Below are 18,573 nucleotides of genomic sequence, written 5' to 3' on the forward strand. Positions count from 1 at the left end.
CTATTTAACAAGATATATGAGTACTTCACAATCTGCCACTTCTATCACCAAAACTATATCTCTTGCCACCGCCTACACTGTATTTTATAACCTGCAGCTCTTGGCATACCGCATGTGTATCACCTCTGTGGCTTTGCTCATGCCGCAATTTCCATGAGCATGGCTAACTCCTAGTTAGCCTTCAAGTCCTGGCTCATGTATCATCTCCTCATAGAAATCTTAATTATCCTTTTTTCTTTCCTTTCCCTTTCATTGGTTTGATGGGGCTCCTCTCATTACTCTTCCCATTAGAGGCTGTAAAAACCTGTATATCATTTTACTAGCTATATTACTGCTATTGCTCAGGTAACTGTAAAGGAGGAACTATGTGCCTGAGTGGCCCCATACAGCTTTAATGGGATAGCAAAGGGTGGATATGATTCCCTTGATATCACCTGGGTCCCTCAAATACAATATGTCTAGAAAGGTCTTTTCTGAATCTGTTATTCCTCTATCACAATGAATTGCATTAGTTTTCATGCAGTCACCTATAACAGAGATCTGGAAGTTTCCTAGATCTTCTACACCAATACTCCTGACCCCAACCCCACATCCCACTCACAAATAATACAAGTCCTACCTAAACTTTCTCTTAAGTTATCCCTCATGTCTGTATCCTTTTTCCTGTCCTATTTCTAGTACCTTGACCCTAGTCCTTTATACCAACTGGGTCCATGGTATTTCTTGATTTAAACTGTTTCAATAGCCTATAACCTGGTCTTTCTTCCTCCCTCTCATCACTTACTCAACCCTCATCACTCTAAGTGCACTTGCTTCTAGAATGAAATTTTATTTAGAAATCTGACCGCATCACTGACCCCAAGAGTATCTGATTTTGGAGAATACAGACAAAATCCCCCAAGCAAGCATCAAAATGAATTTCCTTTTAACTATCCTAAAACAATTAAATCATTGCCCACTATTTTCCTTTTTATAAACAAATCATCACGTTCCCTAAGTCTATGATTTGCAAGTGCTCTTCTATCAAAAACATCCACTCCTGCTCCTAGGAATTCTTATCTTTCACATTTCAGTTCATTAGTTATCACTCTCCAAACTACCTGTATTTCTACAAACATAGATTATTTACTAGTATTTCTGTCTCTCCTTTTAAGCGTAGTTCCTATAATGGGGGTCTGCTTTAATAACCAATTAGTTAAAGGCATGATAATGGTTGTATGGATGTGTAGATGGATGATAAAATGGAGAAAGGTGTGATATGGGCAGAAGACATGAATTGCAGGTTATAGGAATGAAATATAAAGAAGGCTGAATGTAAAAAGGAGCTGGGCAGAATTGATCAGAAGTAGAGAATTTAAATGAATTACCAGGAAATTTGAAATAATGTGTAATAAATTTGGAATAATATGTAAGGAAAACAGACATTGAATGTAGAACAGTGAGCAAGATCCACAGGGACCAGATAAAACATGGTAAAATTAGATTAAGTGCAGAGAGATTGGACCTTCCATGTATAAAATGAATGATAGTTGGGCAGGATAAATTTGTTATATAGACAACAGATCCAATGAAAGAAGATTAGGTGATGACAGCTATAATATAGAAAGGATAGACTAGGAATAGAAAATCACAAAAGCTGTAGAGAGTGCAGGCAGAGTACGAATAAATAGAGATTAGCTATGAGTGGAAAAGATGAAGAATGTGATATTGGTATAAGTCTCAATAGAACAGATTAGATTGGAAAATGTTTATAGGAGTTTGAGTTTTATCAGGTGTAGAGAGGAATAGAAAGACAAATGTTTTGGACAGAAAGAAAACATTGAGAGAATTTACTACTTGAAGAAGAATGCAGTAGATAACAGAATCCACTCACTATATTCAGATCTCTTTGACTCAGGGTCCTCCTGAGATGACCAGGCTTGTTAGGAAAAGACTTAGCGAGTGTATATAAAAGAAAGTTGAAACATCAGCACAAAGAGAAATGCGACAGAGACTCCACTTTCTCTTCCTCCCATGATCAGAGAACCTGCCAAACCAGGAAAGATCCTTTTATCTTGCACCTCTCTCCTGTAGTTCCCATTTTCCCTCCTCCTTCTGATGCTTTGGCATAGCTCTGAAGTGGAGCCCAAGAGACCAAAAGAGATACAAGAGAAAAAAAAAGACTGGGGCAAGGGACAGGAAAGTGTATGTTTGGGACACTTAGGAAATTTAAGTTTATCAGGAAAGTCACATGAAGGAGAGAGTTTCACAATACCCCTACAACCTCACAGTTTCTCCCCTGGCCTTCTCCTTCCTTGTCAGCCTCCACTTCTTTCTATCATGCCACATTCCCGCTCAAAGGAAAGCCTCAGCTTTAGGCCAGGACAATCTGGGTTTATATCTTAGCTCAGTCACATAATCTTGGGCAATTTACTTCACCTCTATGAGCCCTAGATATCCTAATCTATAAAATGGAATTCATATACTAACAACACTAGACTGTTTCTTCCTTTAACTCCTGAGCCCATAGGGGCAATATCGCTTAATTCCATGACATCATAGGAGGAGCACTGAATTGAATGTTAGGGTTTCTGCATTTTAGCTCCACATCTGCAGTTGATATTTTGTTTAATCTAGGGTTTTGCTATATATCAATTTATTTTCTATGAAATGATAATAACATATATTACAAGTGTTTTAGGAATTAAATAAACAAAGTTTGTGAATACTGTTTGGCGCAGTACTCAGTCCATAACAAGTAGCGTGAATAGAGGTTAATAATGTGGGCTCCATAGTCACACTGCTTGTGTTCAACTACGTGACATTGGGAAAATTATTTAACCTCTCTGTGCCTCCGTTTTCTTATCTGTAAAATAGGAATAATTTCAATACCCATCTCACACAGTTGTGAATGGTAAATGAATATGTGAATGGCAATTTCTTAGAACAGCACCTGGAACATAGTGTTTCTCAAAAAGTGTTAGCTAGTGTTCAAGAAATATTTGTTGAATCTGAATCTGTTGACACTGGAGAGGAATTATTTGTGGGAATATTGGAGATGTAAGAGAAGGACTTTTGAGAGTCTGAGTTTAAGACAAATTCTCATAAATAATAGGGAGGAAACAAAATTTAAATAATCAGAACCAAATCAGTATGATTGGGCAGTTATCATTGTCTGGATCAGTGTGCTGTTCATAAGCCTCACTGATCTCATGATAGAAACAAAACTCAGTGCTCCAGGAATGGAAAAGATAACGAGGAAGTCATGAAGAAGTGACCAAGCCAGAAGAAAATGATGCAGTAATGAGGAGAGGTAGAGAATAAAAGAATATCTGCAAATGCCCTTCAAGTAAAAACTTAATTTTGAGCAAAATCATATGCCATAGACATTGTAGTAAACCCTATTTTGAAAAAAGGAAAACTAAGTATATGCATAAACGTTATTGACATGCTGTACTGTTAGTTGAAAAACCACCAAAGCCAGTAGCTGGTTGAATTAGCACTGATTTGGGTGATATGGTAGTACTGTTTGAATGAGGAGTGTTCGCAAAAGTTTAGATTTATTGAGGTTGATGTCAGTTTGCCTTTGGTGATTATTGTCAGCCAACAGACCACATCAGTAGGCTAAATAAAATAAGCCATAATATTTTCAACATATGTACAGTTTAGTCCATTTGATAAATTCAACACCTATGAGGATAGAGAGGATATATCCTTAAGATAAAAAAAATACAGGTGCAAATTCCTTTATTCAAAACAAGTGAGGCACTTGAATTTTTCAGATTTTAGAAAGATGATAAGCTGCATATACCATATGTTTCCTAACACTTCCAGAGAATTGAGGCAGTATCCTATAATTTAACACATTAATATCTCTACAGCAAAACGTATGATCATTTTCCAATGTGGAATAAATAAATACCATAAATAAAGTGTCAGTTCACAACAGATTTTGTCATCCAATGAGGTTAGGCCCCACACTGAGGAGAAAATGCTCAATTTCCAAAGTTACTTGCATTTTGGAATTGCAGATAAGGGTTTGTGGAATATATTTCTATTTAAAACCAAATGTATAAACAAATGGGGAGAGACTAGATATGTTCTTATTAAAACAGAAGATGGCAAAAATATTCTTTATCCCCATTATTTCATGTTTCTTTGGCAGCTTTTGTCAATACTATACAACATAAAAGAAATGAATAACAAATATTGAAAATACCATTTACATATATGATTATTCTCATGAAAAATAGGAGTACTAAACTGAGAATAAAAACTGCTATACAGCTGTAAAAAAATCTACAAAAATATTCCATGCACTCTTTGCTATTTTCCACAATGGTAACATGTTACAAAACTATAGTACATTATCACAAACAGGGTATCAACATGGATACAGACAGGATACAGAGTATCTTCCCGGATCTTCATGTTGCCCTTTTATAGGCAGACCCATTTCTCTCCTGCCCTTATCCTTACCTTTCTTTAAGCCTTGGTGAGTGCTATCTGTTCTCCATTTCTATAATTTGTCATTCCAGTTATGCTATCTGAATGGGTCATGCATTGTGTAATCATTTGTTACTGGCTTTTTTCACTTAGCATAATTCTCTGGAGATTCAATCAGGTTGTTGTGTGTATCAATAGTTCATTCTCTTTTTTGATTTCTGTGTAGTGTTACAATCTATGCATATACCTCAGTTTGTTTAAACATGCACCGGTTGAAGGACATCTGGGTTGTTTCCAGTTTAGGCTATTATGAATAAAGCTGCTATAAATATTTGTGCATGGGGGTATTCATGTGAACATAAGTTTACACTTATGGGATGAATGCAGAAAACTGCAATTGCTGAGTCATGTGTCAATTGCATGTTTAGTCTTTTAAGAAACAGGGAACTATTTTCCAGAGCAGACGTAACATTTTACATCACTTCCAGAAATGTACGAGTGAGACAGTGTCTCTGCATCTTTGCCAACATTTGGTGGTGCTACTTTTTTTATTTTAGTGTTTTTGATAGATGTGTAGTGATATCTTATTGTGGTTTAATTTGCATTTCCCTAATGACTAAGGAAATTGACCATCTTTCCACATGTTTATTTGCCACCTGTATATACTTCAATGAAATGTCTCTTCTTGTCTTTTGTCCATTTTGTACTTGGATTGTTGCTATTGTTTGTTTTTTTTTTAACTGGTGTTTTCAGATTTCTGTATATTTCCTAGAGCCTAGCTCTGTGTGGTTTGCAAATATATTCTCTCAGTCTGTAGCTTCTCTTTTGATCCTCTACACAGCCTTTCACAGTCTTTCTTTTAATTTTGATAGTCTAATTTATCAATTTTTTCTTTTATGGATTTTTTTGGTGTGAATTCCAAGAATTTTTTTTTGTCTAGCCTTAGTTCCCAAAGATTTTGTCGTATGTTTTTTCTCAAAGTTTTAAAGCTTTGTCTTTTACATTTAAGTCCATGATCCATCTTGAGTTAATTTTTGTATAAGGTGTGAGACTTGAGTCTAGGTTTTCTATTTCTTGTTGTTTTGGTTTTGTTATCAATGGATTCTCAAATGTTCCAGCGCCATTTGTGGAAAAGGCATTCTTTCCTCTATTGAATTACTTTTGCCATTTTTCAAAAATCAGTTAGTATATGGTTATGGGTCTATTTTTAGATTTATTTTCTTTCATTGATCTTTGAGTCTATGCCTCCATAAATAACACACAGGCTTGATTACTGTAGCTTATGTGACCTGATGGAAGTGTTAGCTAACCCCATGGTGGTAATCACACTGCAATATATAAATGTACCAAATCAACATGTTGTACATCTTAAACTTACACAACATTGTATGTCAATTACATCTCAATTTTCAAAAAGAAAACTGAAGAGAAGAAGAAAAGTCTTTTATATTTTTCTATGCTTTTGCTAACTGTGTTTTTCCTTCCTTCCTGTTCTTCCAAATTTCTATTATCATTTCCTTTCAGTTTAGAGAATTCCATGGCCATTCTTTAAAGATAAGTCTGGTGGTAACATGTTCTCTTAGTTTCCTTTCATCTGAGAATTTCTAGATTCCCCCATCATTCCTGAAAGATATTTTCACTAGATATTGAATTCAGAGTTGACAGTTTTTCTTCAGCAGTTGAAAACTAGTGTGCCCCTTCCTTCCAGCCTCTGTGGTTTCTGATGAGAAATTTCCTGTCATTCAAATTGTTTTCCCCCTAGGTAAGATGTTTCTCTCCTGTTGCTTTCAAGGTATTTTATCTATCTTCGGTTTTCAGAAATTTGTCTCTGATATTCATCTTACAGATTTCATTGGGTTTATCTTGTTCCGGATTCATTCAGCTCTTTGAATTGGTAGATTTGGCTTTTGCCAAATTTGGCAATTTTCAGCCATTATTTATTCGAGTACTTAGTGAGCCCCACTCTCTTGCTCCTCTCCTTCCTGGACTATGATAACCTAAATGTTAAGATCTTTTCTTATAATATGACCAATCCCTTCCATCCTCCCCCCTCCATTCTGATGTTGAACCCATGCACTGAGCTTTTTTGTTTCCTCATTTTATGTTTCAGTTTTAAAATTTCCATTTGTATCTTCTTTATATGTTCTATTTATTTTTTTGAAGGAGAAGATTGGCCCTGAGCTAACATCCATGCCCACCTTCCTCTACTTCATATGTGGGACGCCTGCCATAGCATGGCCTGATAAGCAGTACATAAGTCCACGCCCAGGATCCAAACCAGCAAATCCTGGGCCACCAAAGAAGAGCAAACAAACTTGTATATATTCTATTTCTTTGCTGAGATTTTCTATTTTTCATTTAAGTGTGTTCATAATTCCTCTTTATAACAGTTATTTTAAAATTTTTATCCATAATTCTAACATTTCTATAATCTCAGTATTGGCATTTCTTGGTTGTTTTTTGTCATTCAGTTTGAGCTGGGCAGGGATGGGAGTTCCAGCTCCCTATTACTCCACTGATACCTTCCTGGGAGGACTAAGAGTGCTTAGTTACTGCTCCCTATGTGGCCTCTACTGACACCACAATGGGTGGCCACCACATCATGACAGCTGGATGATGCTGAAAGTCCTGACTCTCCACTAGGCATCTTCTAACACAACCCTAGCGTGAGGAAAGAAGGGCACCTTATTACTGCTGGATAGAGGTAAAAATCCAGGCTGTCCACTACACCTGGTGGCAGTGGGTCAGGAGAGCTCACCACCCCCAGTGGGGGTAAAATTCCCGGATCCTTAATCATTCTAGACTCCACACTCAAACTTTGCTGGTGTGGGTAGGGATGAGACCACAGTTTTTTCCATTATATTTGGCTGAAGTAGAGTGGTTATTGTCTAAAACATTTATGTCTTGCTAGGTTCCCCCATTCCTGGTCATTTAGCTAGAGAGAGCACACTTTGGTTGGGGCTTTTTTGTTTGTATATGTTAGCATTTCCAGATTTCTGGCATCTCTAATATCAGGTCTAAGATATATGAAGCCAAAAGCAGACCTAGGGAACTCACCACCATTTCATTCCTTGGGCCACAAGGTTCCTAGCTAATCAAGCTTCTTTCCTCCACCTTTCAGAGTCTTATGTTTGTTTTATATGTGATGTCCAGGGTTTTTAGTTGTTCTTAGTGGACACAATCAGTAAAAGTGGGCAATCAATTTCTATGGCAAAATAATAACAATGTGTTATGAAATTTACAGAATATGTATAAGTAAAATGTATAACAGCAATAGAACAAAAAAGAGAGGTAAATAGAAGTTTACTTTTATAAAAATGTTACATTACACACAAACAGTTATAATACATCAGGATAGATTTCTACATGTTAATGATGCATATGGCAGTCACTCAAGAAAACATATAAACAAACAAATATTGATAGAAATAGTTAAAATGCCAAGAGAGAAAAAAATGCTCAATTAAACCAAAAAGAGGAGGAAAGAATGGCAGACCCAAACCCAACCATTTTAAAATTAATTGTGAGTTTGCCCATTTTAACTGAAGTCGATGTTTATACTGACAAATTTTCACAATGATAAGCAATTACCTTAACGCAATTAGCAAATCATTATATAGCGATCTATGTCTAAAAAATTTGCTCCGTAGATTATTGATAATTAAGTGAATAGCAGTATTACATTATGATGCTTATCATGATAAAAAACTTGTAGATTAAAATTTGGAATTAAATATCCCCAATATTTAAACTAAATATTCCTATTTAATTTAATAGACTAAATATTCCTATTGAGAGGCAGAGATTGTCACTCTGGATTAAAAAGCATGGCCCCAATATATGCTGTCAATAAGAGATGCTTTTTAAAATACAATGATACAAATAGGCTATAATAAAATAATGGAAAAGTGGTATATAAAGCAAACACTAACCATAACAAAGTTGAAGCCACTGAGATAATAGACTGTGTGAAGAATTTTCAGAAGAAGAAATACTATCAAAGAACAAAGAATTTCTTTTTTGTTCTTTTTTTGAGGAAGTCTAGCCCTGAGCTAACATCTGCCCCCAATCCTCCTCTTTTTGCTGAGGAAGACTGGCCCTGAGCTAACATCTGTGCCCACCTTCCTCTACTTTATATGTTGGGACACCTACCACAGCATGGCCTGCCAAGTGGTGCCATGTCCACACCCGGGATCCAAACCAGCGAACCCTGGGCCGCCGAAGCGGAACGTGTGCACTTAACCACTGAGCCACCTGCCAGGCCCCAAGAATTTCTTAACACTAAAAAGATCTATTCATTACATTGACATAACAATCCTAAATGCGGATGCCTCTAATAACAGAGCATTAAAATATGTGAAACCAAATGAAGATAAATAGACAAGTCTACAATTATAGTTGGAGCTTTCATCAATCCTCTTTTGGTAACTGATATAATAACTAGACAAAAATTCAGTAAGGATATGGGGCCGGCCCCATGCAGTTAAAGTTTAACCCTGGTCGTTAAAGTTCTCCTCACTCCACTTGAGAGGCCCAGGTTCATGGGTTCAGATCCCGGTTGTGGACCTCCATTAATCAGCCATGCTGTGGAGCCATCCCACACAGAAAGTAGAGGAAAGTTTGGCACAGATGTTGGCTCAGGGCTAATCTTCCTCAAGCAAAACAACAAAGAGGAAGATTGGCAATAGATGTTAGCTCAGGGTGAATTTTCCTCACTAAAAAAGAAAAAATCCAGGAAGGATGTAAAAGATTTGAAGAGAATGTACTGCTTTTCTGGCCTCTGTACAGATAAGTGATTATACTAAAATTAAAAATGAAAATCTCTATTAGTATTATTTGACTAGCCAAATTTAGCATTTCATGTTATAGTTCATATTTTCTTCTTTTAAGAATAGAATTGCTGAGTTCCCAGTTTTAATCTGCAAATATTTTTATGATGATAAGCATCATAATTAATACTACTATTCATTTATCACTAATCATTCACAGAGTAAATTCTATAGACATAAAGAGCACTAAATAGTGATTCTCTAACTACATTAAAGTAATGGCTTACTGTTATGAAAAATTCATCAATATAGAAATCAACATCTGATAAAATTAGTGATGTCACATACATATTGTTTTAAAATGTTATAAATTTGAAAATAAAATGCTAAATATTGTATTTATTTTCAGATGTTGGAAATAAATTTGAGAAAAGAATCAGAATTTGGAAAAAAAGAAATCTTTACAGGAGGAAATGAAGAAAACACCTGGATTATCAAATATATTTTTACAGAAAATAGATGGAATGTTTAGAAAAAGAGATCAGAACTACAGTTTCAACAGAATGTAGCACAAATACATCATTGATGTAACAATATTTTCTACTTCTCTGTAAAACCATAACTGATGAATTTCAATAACAAAAAATACTAGCAAGTGAAGCAACCTCAAAAATTTGTTACAAACACAAATCAATGTACTTTCTGCCAATCTAGCTACAAGGCTATAGTTTGAACATTAAACAATGGGACTTTTGTTGAAAAATATCCCTTTCAATTAAGAAATTTTAATTTTCCAGAAGGCAATACAGAGATGAGACATATTACATTACAATTTACAGTCCTTTCCTCTCTAGAGAGATTATATACCGCCATCCTGCTGAGGTCCAACTTGATCATGTGACTTGCTGTACCTCTTTCCTGTGCAAGAATTTTACATCTCCTCCTAAGTTCAGATTTGGCCATGTGACTTCCTGTGGTCCATGAAGTGTGGTAGGAAGTGTGTGTCCTTCCTGAGTTGAAGCTTTAATAGCTATCTTGTCTTTCACTACCTCTCTGTTCTTCCTCAGCCATGAGACAATGTTTGCGATAGAGGATACTCCATTTGCTGAGGTCCTCAAGTGAAGAAAACAAGGATCAGCACTGCAGTAAACCTACAGTGAAAATGTAGCATAATTAAAATATAAACCATTGTGGATGACAGCCACTGAAATTTTAGTGCTGGTTTTTACTCCATCGGGATTATACTATTCTGACGGACAGCTAGATGTGGGATGCTTCTGTAACAAATACTCTAAACATCTTTTCATTTGGACAAAATAGCAGAAAAATTTTTAAAAAATGCTCTTCAATAGATGACCATGGGCAATATCTCCAATCAAATCTGAAGAAAGAGAAACATGGAGGTTTTGGTTTAAGATGGTGATGTAGGAGGATCTTGAACTCACCTCCTTCCATGGACACAGTGAATCTCCAGCTACATATGGAGCAATTTCCTCTGAAAGAAATCCAAAAACCAAATGGCAATTCCTATACATTGAGTGAACAATAAAAAAAAAACCACATGAAAACAGTTAGGAGAAGCTGAAACACAACCTTGCCATAAAATCCATCCCTGTACAGCAACCCACAATCAGAGGGAAATTACGACCCCGAGCTTCTACCAAGGAGTGGAGGGTTTAAACCCCACATCTAGCATCCCAACTTTTAAGACCTGCCCCTGAAAGATGAGCCCCCGAAACATATAGCTTTGAAAGCCAAGAGGGCTTGTGTCCCTGAGATCCACAAGGTGAACTGAGAAATGGCTCTTGAAGGGCTCATGTGGACTCACCCACAGGGCCCAGCACACAGGCAGCCAACTGAAAAGTTCTCAGGCTTTCTGTGAAATGGGCCTATATGCTTATCTTAAACATTCAGCCTGAGGGGCAGACATCAACTTAACACACATTTGGGGGCCTACTGAAATACTCTTCAAGGCCAGTGGGCACCATCTTTGCACTCTCCCTCTGCCTCACTCCAAGTAGCTGGTATCTCTCAGAAAGGAGTTTATGCACTTGTCTGGCACCCTGATTTTTGTAGCTGCCTCCCAGCAGACCTTTCTTGATCACCTGGCTCTGGTGACTAGTAGGGCTTATTTTCACAGGTCCTATAGGACTGTAACAAAGGAGAAACAGTTCTTAACTAGCTACTTCTCCCATGGCACAACACAGAGACAGTGGACTGAAACTCACTCCCACTCTTTCTATGAAAGAAGCCTATTGGCTTATCATCATAGCTCTGGCCTGAGGGCAGGCTTCTAATTAAATGCACATCTAAGGGTTGACTATAATCCTCTCCAGAAATCAGGGTGGCTGATGGGCACCATCTTCACGTTCTCCCTCTGCCCTGTCCCAGGTTGTCAGTGATTCTGAGAAAGGAGTATGTATACATGTTTGGTGCACTGACTTTTGTGGGTGTCACCCAGAGGACACATCCCTTGATAACCTGGTTCTGGTGGCCCATGGTACATGTGTTCACAGGTTCAATGGGATGGTAGCAAACAAATAAATACTTCTTAGCTGGTTATCACCCCAAGGCTCAACTCAGAGAGAGCAGACAGAATGCCCATGACTCATTCTTACCTGAAAGAGGTATATTTGTATACTTTAAAAGCTGCTGCCTGAGGATCTAGCTTCTAATCAGCCTGAATCTAAGTGCTAGTCAAGATCCTCTCCTTCAAGACACTGACAGGTCTTGACATCCTCAATTATGAGGAGCCATAAGAATAAAGTAGTCTCCCTGGATATTCACAAAGGTTTGAAAGACAACCAAGAGCTGGGGCAGAGATGAACAATAAGTTTTATCTCCTACATAAGGCCACTCCTTCAAGACTGGGAGAGGTGTCTGTTTTATTTCATGTATAGAAACCCACACAGAAAGTCAAGGAAAATGAAGAGAAATAGGAAAATGTTTCAAATGAAAGTATAAGATAAAACTCAGGAAAAGACTTTAATGAAATAAAGATAGCAATTTACCTGATAAAGAGTTCAAAATAATGGGTATAAAGATACTCACTGAACTTGGGAGTAAAATGGATGAACAAAGTGAAAATTTCCACAAAGAGATAGAAAATATAAGAAAGTAACAGATAGAAGACTCAGAAGTGAAGAATACAATACCTTAACTGAAGAATACAGTAGAGAGGTTCAACAGTGCACCAGATGAAGTGGAAGAAAGAATCAGTGAACTAGAAGACAGACAAGTGGAACTGACCCAATCAGAGCAGCAAAAAAGAAAGAAGAATAAAAAAAAGTGAAGCTAGCTTAAGGGACTTATGGAACAACATCAAGCAGAACAACATTCACATTATAGGAATCCCAGGAGGAGAAAAGAGAGAAAAAAGGGAAAAAATACTTACATAAACAAATAATGGCTGAAAATTCCCCAACCTGTGTAAGGAAATCCAGATCCAAGAATCCCAGAGAGTTCCAAATAAGATGAAGCCAACAAGACCCACACCAAGTCACAGTCTAATTAAAGTGTCAAAAGTTAAAGACAAGAAGAGAATCTTAAAAGCAGCAACAGAAAAACAACTTATGTACAAGGGAACCCTCATAAGACTATCAGCAGAATCTTTAGAAAAAAATTTGCAGTCCAGAAAGGAATGGCATGATATATTCAAAGCACTGAAAGAAAAAGATCTGCTAACCAAGATACTCTATGTGGCAAAGTTGTTCTTCAGAACTGAAGGAGAGATATTTTCCAGACAAGCAAAAGTTAAAGGAGCTCATTACCCCTAGACTGGGCTTACAGGAAATGTTAAAGAGACTTCTTTAGGCTGAAATGAAAGGGCACTAATTACTAACAGGAGAACATATGAAAGTATAAATCTCACCATATATATACATAATAAACCTTGCTTTATTATGCTTTACTTTATTGTGCTTTGCAAATATTGCATTTTTTATAAGACCATCCACCAGCAAGGATTATGTTCACTGAAGGTTCAGATGATGATTAGTGCCTTTTCGCAATAAAGTATTTTTTAATTAATGTATGTACATTGTTTTTTTAGACATAATGCTATTGCACACTTAATAGGCTACAGTATAGTGTAAACGTAACTTTTATGTGCACTCGGAAAACAAAAAATTTGTGTGACTCACTTTATTGCAATATTCACTTTATTGTGATGATCTGGAATCAAACCTGGAACATCTCCCAGATATGCTTATAGTAAAATTCACAGTAATCTCATGTTGTAAAGGTGGTGGGTTAGTTGCTTATAAAGCTAGTATGAAGGTTAAAAGACAAAAGCAGTAAAAACAACTGTACAACAATAATTTGTTAATGGATACACAAGATAGAAAGATGTAAGTTGTGACATCAAAAACATAAAAAATCGTGAAGGGAGAGTAAAAATATAGAGCTTTATAATGTGTTCAAACTTAAGTTGTTATCAACTTGAAATATACTGCTATAAATATAATTGCGTTACATAAGCCTCAGGGTAACCACAATGTAAAAACCTATAGCAAAAACACAAAATATAAAGAGAAAGGAATCTAGATATACCACTGCAGAAAATCATCAAATCATGAAGGAAGAGAGCAAGAGAAAAAAAAAGGAACAAAGGAATTACAAAACAAGAAGAAAACGATTAACTAAATGACAATAACTACATACTTATTAATCCTTTTATACATAAATAGACTAAATTCTCCAATCAAAAGACACAGTGGCTGAATAGAAAAATAAAAAAAAAACAAGACCCATCTATATGCTGTCTACAAGAGACTCACTTAAGACATAAGGGCACACAAAGACTAAAAGGGATGGCATGGGAAAGATATTCCATGCAAACAGAAACCAAAAGAAAGCTGAGGTAGCTATACTTAAATCAGATAAAACAGACTAACTCAAAAGCTGTAATAAGAGATGAAGAGGTCATTATATAATGATAAATAGGTCAACATAACAAGAGGATATAGCATTTGTAAATATTTATGTATCCAACTGGGAGCCCCTACATATATAAAGGAAATATTAACAGACCTAACGGAGAAATAGATAGCAGTATAATAATAGTAGGGCACTTCAATATCCCACCTTCATCAACAGATAGATCATCCAAACAGAAAATTTTTAAGGAAACATTGGCCTTAAATAACATATTAGATCAGATGGATTTAACAGACATATACAGAACATTTCAACCAAAAGCAACAGAATATACATTCTTCTCAAGGGCACATGGAACATTCTCCAAGATAGAGCAGATGTTAGAGCACAAAAGAAGTCTAGGGCCAGCCTCAGTGGCCTAGTAGTTAAGTTCAGCACACTCTGCTTCAGCAGCCCAGGTTCGGTTCCCAGGCACAGGCCTACACCACTTCTCTATCAGTGGCCGTGCTGTGATGGTGGCTCACATACAAATTAGACAAAGATTGCCAACAGATGTTAGCTCAGGGTGAATCTTTCTCAGAAAAGAAGGAGAAGGAGGAGGAGGAGGAGGAGGAAGAGGAGGAGGAGGAGGAGGAGGAGAAGAAGAAGTCTAAATACATTTAAAAAGAATGAAATCATATCAAGCATCTTTTCCAACCACAAAGATATGAAATTAGAAACTAATTACAACAAAGCTGAAAAATTAACAAATATGTGGAGATTAGACACCATGCTACTGAAAATCAATGGTTCAAAGAAGAAATCCAAGCGAAATCAAAAATACCTTAAGACAAATGACAATGGAAATACAACAGACCAAAACTCATGGGATGTATCAAAAGCAATTTCAAGAGGGAATTTCTTAGCTATAAATACCTACATCAAGAAACAAGAAAGAGCACAAATAAATAACCTAACTTTGTACCTCAAGGAACTAGAAAAAGGAGAAAAAATGAAGTCCAAATTTAGCAGAAGGAAGGAAATAACAAAGATCAGAGTGGAAATAAATGAAATATAGACAAAAGACAATAGAAAAGATAATGGAAACTAAGAGATGTTCTTTTAAAAAGAACAACAAAATTGAAAAATCTTTAGCTACACTCACCAAAAAAAGGAGAAAGGACTGAAATAAATAAAGTCAGAAATAAAAGAGGAGACATTACAACTGATACCAAAGAAATACAAAAAATCACAAGAGACTACCATAAGTATACGCTAACAAATTAGACAACCTAGAAGAAATTGATAAATTCCTAGAAACATACAATATTCTAAGACTGAATCATGCATAAAAAGAAAATCAGAACAGACCAATTACTAGAAAGGAGAATAAATAAGTAATCAAAAACTTCTCAACAAACAAAGGCCCAGGACCCGATGGCTTTTCTGGTGAATTCTATCAAACATTTAAAGAAGAATTAATACCAATCCTTCTCAAACTCTTCCAAAAAATAGAAGAGGATTAAATATTCCAAACTCATTTTACCAGCCTAGCATTACCCTGATTTCAAAGCCAGATGAGGCCACAACAAGGAAAGAAAACTACAGGCCAATATCCTTTATCAACATAGATGCAAAAATCCTCAACAAAATATTAGTAAACTGAATTCAACAATACGTTAAAAGGATCATACACTATGATCAAGTGGGATTTATTCCAGGGATGCAAGAATGGTTCAATACCCACAAATCAATGTGATACACCACATTAACAAAATGAAGCATAAAAGTCATATGATCATCTCAGTAGGTGCAGAAAAAGCATCTGACAAAATTCAAAGTCCTTTCATGATAAAAACTCTTAACAACGTGGTTGTATAGAGAATATACCTCAACATAATAAAGGCCATATATGACAAGCCCATAGCTAACATCATACTCAATGGTGAAAAGCTGAAAGTTTTTCCTCTAAGATCAGGAACAACACAAGGATATCCACTCTCACACTTTTATTCAGCATGGTGTGGGAAGTTCTAACAAGAGCAACTAGGAAAGAAAAAAAAATTAAAGACATCCAAGTCAAAAAAGAGCAAGGAAAAGTGTCACTATTTGCAGATGACATGATATTACATATAGAAAACCCTGAAGACTTTACCAGAAGGTGTTAGAACTAATAAATGAATTCAGTAAAGTTGCAGGATACAAAACAATGTACAAAAATCAATTGCATTTCTATACACTAATAACAAACTATTTAGAAAGAGAAATTAAGAGACCAATCCCATTTATAATTACATTGAAAGAATAAAATACCTTGGAATAAATTAAAACAAGGAGATAGACTTGTACACTGAAAACTATAAGACATTAATGAAAGAAAGTGAAGAAGACAGAATAGAGAGTCCAGAAATAAATCCATACATATATGGTCAATTAATTTATAACAAAGGAGTCAGGACTATACAATTGGGAAAGGATAGTCTCTTCAATAAATGATGCTAGGAAAACTGGACAGCCACATGAAAATGGACCCCTATCCTACACCATACACAAAAATCAACTAAAAATGGATTCAAGACTTGAACATATGACCTGAAACCGTAAAACCCCTAGAAGAAAGCATAGGGGGTAAGCTCCCTGATATTGATGCTGGTGATGATTTTTTGAATTTGACACCAAAAGAAAAGGCAAGAAAAGCAAAAATGAACAAGTGAGACTACATCAAACTAAGAAGCTTTTGCACAGCAAAGAAAAATATCAACAAAATGAAAAGGCAACATACCAAATGGGAGAAAATATTTGCAAATCATATATCTGATAAAGGGCTAATATCCAAAATATATAAAGAACTCATACAACTCAATAGCAAAAAAAATCTGATTTAAAAATGGGCAGAGGATCTGAATAGACCGTTTTCTAAAGAAGGCATACAGATGGCCAACAGGTACATGGAAGAGTGCTCAGCATCATTAATCATCAAGAAAATCCAAATCAAAACCAAAATGACATATCATCTCACACCTGTTAAAATGGTTATTACCAAAAGACAAGAAATAAGTGTTGGCAAGGATGTGGAGGAAAGGGAACCCTTGTGTACTGTTGGTCAAGAAAATCCAAATCAAAACCAAAATGACATATCATCTCACACCTGTTAAAATGGTTATTACCAAAAGACAAGAAATAAGTGTTGGCAAGGATGTGGAGGAAAGGGAACCCTTGTGTACTGTTGGAGGGAATGTCAGTTGGTGCAGCCACTATGGAAAACAGTCTGGAGGGTCCTCAAAAAGTTAAAAATAGAACTACCATATGCTCCAGCAATTCCACTTCTGGGTATTTATTCAAGGGAAAAAAAACCCATAATTTTAAAAGATATATGCACCCTTGGGTTCATTGCAACATTGTTTACAATATCTGAGACATGTAAGCAACCTACATGTCCATCTATAGACAAATGGATAAAGAAAATGTAGTATATATACATACATACACACACACACAGACACACACACACACACTGGAATATTATTTGGCCATAAAAAAGAATGAAATATTGCCATTGCAATAACACGGATGTACCTTGAAAGCATTATGCAAAGTGAAACAAATCAGGCAAAGAATGAAAAATATCATATGATACCATTTACATGTGAAATCTAAAAAAACTCACACTTATAAGTAGAGAACAGATTGGTGGTTGCCAGAGGTGGAGATTGGGGGATGGGTGAAATGGGGAAGGGTGGGTCAAAAGGTACAAACTTCCAGTTATAGAATGAATAAGTCAAAGGGATGTAACATACAGCATGGTGACTATAATTAACAATACTGTACTATATATTTGAAAGTTGCTATGAGAGCAGATCTTAAAAGTTCTCATCACAAGAAAAAAAATTTGTAACTGTGTGGTGATAGAAGTTAACTAGACTTATTGGGGTGATTATTTTGCAATATACACAAATGTTGGATCTTTATATTGTACACCTGAAGTTAATATAATGTTATATGTCAATTATATCTCAATTTTAAAAATAATTAATTACATTATCTTTAAATGGTTTAAATTTTCCAATCAAACTACAGAGTTTGACAAAATGGATTAAATGAATATGATTCAAGTGTATGCTGTCTATAGGAGGCACATTTTAAATTCAAAGCAGAAAGAGGTTTAAAGTAAAAGATTGGTTAAAAAAAAAACAGTTACCATGCAAACAGCCACCAAAAAATAGCTGGAGTAGCCATATTAAAATCTAAGAAAATGTACTTTAAGGCAAAACCTAGTCCTAGAAAGAAAGCAGGATATTTAATACTTATAGAATGGTTGAACCAACAAGAAGATCTAATAATTGTAAACATATACACACTTAACAATACCCCCCCCCCCAAAATATATGAAGCATAAACTGAATGAATTTAAGGGAGAAATAGACAATTTCAACAACAATAATGGAAGACTTCAATGCTCTACTTTAGTAATGGATATAACAACCAGAAGATCAAAGAAAAAGAAAACTTGAAGATTTGGCAA

General features: G+C 35.7%; 2 long non-coding RNA genes across 2 annotated transcripts; one reads left to right on the top strand and one right to left on the bottom strand.

Annotated features, from left to right (window-relative positions):
• Positions 1 to 3,709: 3,709 nt before the first annotated feature.
• On the bottom strand, positions 3,710 to 12,836 carry LOC138925197 (uncharacterized). The gene is made up of 2 exons (XR_011441090.1): positions 10,640 to 12,836; positions 3,710 to 10,345 (listed from the first exon to the last, which is right to left on the bottom strand). It is a non-coding gene; the product is annotated as an uncharacterized lncRNA (long non-coding RNA).
• On the top strand, positions 7,018 to 12,302 carry LOC138925196 (uncharacterized). The gene is made up of 2 exons (XR_011441089.1): positions 7,018 to 7,129; positions 9,604 to 12,302. It is a non-coding gene; the product is annotated as an uncharacterized lncRNA (long non-coding RNA).
• Positions 12,837 to 18,573: the final 5,737 nt, after the last annotated feature.

This window comes from Equus caballus, chromosome 7 (assembly GCF_041296265.1).
Source record: "Equus caballus isolate H_3958 breed thoroughbred chromosome 7, TB-T2T, whole genome shotgun sequence".
In the NCBI taxonomy this organism is placed as follows: domain Eukaryota; kingdom Metazoa; phylum Chordata; class Mammalia; order Perissodactyla; family Equidae; genus Equus; species Equus caballus.